The 2,739-nt window shown below is 52.8% G+C and overlaps 1 long non-coding RNA gene across 1 annotated transcript; it reads left to right on the top strand.

The window, feature by feature from the left end:
- Positions 1-474: 474 nt before the first annotated feature.
- LOC147702687 (uncharacterized) lies at positions 475-1,752 on the top strand. Its single transcript, XR_015297242.1, has 2 exons — positions 475-517; positions 1,188-1,752. It is a non-coding gene; the product is annotated as an uncharacterized LOC147702687 (long non-coding RNA).
- Positions 1,753-2,739: the final 987 nt, after the last annotated feature.

The following is a 2,739-nucleotide window of genomic DNA, read 5'->3' as shown; positions in this document are numbered from 1 at the left end:
TGGCATACATACACGTCTGCTTGCTGGTGAATTTGCCGACGGACACATACTAGGTAAGTAAATGTCACACACCCTGATGTACACCCTGCCACAAGCTGTTGGTCACACCAATCAATGCCACTTACTTCTCTTCATAGGTGACAGCGCATATGCCCTCCGCCCGTATCTCCTCACACCATATCTGAACCCAACCACCCGAAGGGAGAGGAGATACAATGTGGCACATAGGAGCACACGCAACGTGGTGGAGGGCACTTTTGGTATGCTCAAAAGCAGATTCCGTTGCCTCCACAAAACAGGAGGTGCACGTCTGTACAGCCCCTTAAAATGTTGCAAGATTATTGCTACGTGTGCAATGCTACACAATCTGGCCACCAAAAAAGGAACTGCAGTGGAACTGACTGAGTCAGAGGACGAAGACGAGGACAACCCTCAGCCAGAGCCCAGCGCGGCTGGTGCTGCAATTGTACATGATGGGAGACATAGACGGGCAGAGATAACATCACACTACTTCTGAGTGAGTAACGACACTGAGGCATTTCCAATTACATGTACAGGTGTTTATTTGGCACACCTACAGCATTCTGAGCAATGTCCAATTGGACATGGGTTACATCACCCATCACATGCATGTGGACAGCCAGAGTCCTTCACTTCTTGCGTCCCCGTGCTGCACGTGCATGTTCCCCATCCACACTGCCTTGTGAGTGGGACCGTTCCTGTGCTGGGACAGTACGTCCACTACGCCTCCTGCACTCGGTGGGTGAGGGCGTGACGCTACCACGGCTGGAAGCCTCCTCACTGTCCCCCCCCCCTTCCATATTTGAGGCATTGGCATTCTGCATGAGCTCTAGCACTGAGGTCATGGACACCATCCCCCTGGCCACATCATTGCTGCAATGCGACATCTTCTCCTGCATGGCGATGGACCGGCGACACATCAGTGCTGTTGTACTGGCCAGCCGGTTCACCGACGACGTATAGTCTTGGAGCCTCACTCTCAGTCGGCGCATGCCAACACGGTCCTGCTGCAGCTGGCTGCACAGGTTGTCCACCGAGGTTGCTACCCTCTCCATCCCTGCAGACATTTTCTCCCCCATGGCACTGATACCCTCCTCCATCTTGTGCATATGTCTGTTTATGTCTGCCACCTCCCTGTGTAACGCCTTCATCTCCTTCCATTGCAGGCGCTGGACCTTCAGCATCTTTCCTTCCAGTCCAGCAAACACACTGCCACCCTGCTCATATTCCACTGGACTGACCGGCCTTGCCCTGCGGCGTCGTGATGAGATGTTCGCACCCTCGGATGCTGATCCAGCCCGCTCCCTGTTGGATCTCTCTACAATGGGACTTTGTTGGCGCTGGCTGCCCTCCTCCTCCGACTCCTCCATCTGCTGGAGAGTGATCACGGCACGCCTCCTGCCTGACTGGGGTTGTGGTGGTGGTGGTGATGGTGGTGGTGTAGGTGAACGTCGCAATGGTGACTGCGTGAGAGGGGATTGCGGCCCTCCCTGGCGCTGTGGTGATGTCTGTGGTGAACGATTGGCTGGCTGCGATGGCGCAGAGCTGGTGTTCCCTGCAGCCATGCTGTCTTCATCGTGCTCACTCCCCTCTGGCCTGGCTGACCTGCCTCTGCTGCCCTCAGCTGCACTGCGAGATGACTCGCCTGAAATGACACAAATGTAAATTTTCTCAATGCTCTGTCTGCAATGCCATTGCATTAAAGTACATGCCAACAGTGCACAGTGGTTATCCAGACCTGTCCAATTATGTTACCATGCTATTGTGTTAGCTGTCCTGACAGTCCTGATCATGATTTCACACTGACTACATCACCCAGTATGCATTGCAGGTAAGCAGTAAGACATGGTGTGGAGTGGGAGCACTTTTACCACTATGGGGGTTGGGGTTTGGGAGGGGTTAGGGCAGCATGCTGGGCATGCTTCTTACCTTGTTTTCTAGCTGCTCTGGCGGAGCTGTCTGCGTCTCCTATGCCACTCACACTCTCCCGCTGGATGGTGGACTCCACCATCTGTTCCAGTGGTGTTGGTACTGGGGCTCGATTTTTCCCTCCTCCTGTTTTCCCTGCCAGCCTATGTCTCTCTGCCATCCTCTGTTTTGCAGTTTTCCTGAGGTCGTACCACCTCTTTCTGATGTCCTCTATGGTGCGCAGGGTCACACCTATGGCATTGATCTTGTCCCGAATGCCACTCCATATTTGCCTCTTCTGTGCGTCTGGCACTTGGTGGGACTGGGCTCCAAACAGCTTGTGGTACACTTGGGTGACTTCCTCAATCAGGATCTCAAGCTCCTTGTCGCTGAACTTGAGTTTTCTTTTTCTGTCACCTCCCTCCTTCTCCTTGTCCTGGCTTGCCATTGCAATGCTTGTTCTGTTTTTCTTCTCTTTTCTTTTTCTGGTCTATGTTGCTGCTGCCTCCTCAGCTCTCCTGCCTGCCTGCCTCACAGTGAGCTCCAGGCCCTGTGCACCTGGCTGGGTGTGGCAACTTCCTGTTTGGGGAGTAAATGGGTGTATCAGGATTGGCTGATTCACCAAAACGCTGTTTTTCGAATTACCGATTCGGTATTTCCGATTTTGGGTGTGGATTCGGTAAAACCGAATCGGTATTAGCCTTTCGGTATGCATTTTTATTACCGATCTGGTCACAATCGGTATTTAATACCGATTAGGAACGATTCGGTAATGTTTACCGAATATTTACCTACATCGCGTTTACCTCA

Source organism: Lissotriton vulgaris, chromosome 7 (assembly GCF_964263255.1).
Source record: "Lissotriton vulgaris chromosome 7, aLisVul1.2, whole genome shotgun sequence".
NCBI classification, from domain to species: Eukaryota; Metazoa; Chordata; class Amphibia; order Caudata; family Salamandridae; genus Lissotriton; species Lissotriton vulgaris.
This window is presented reverse-complemented; position numbering and strand designations above follow the sequence as displayed.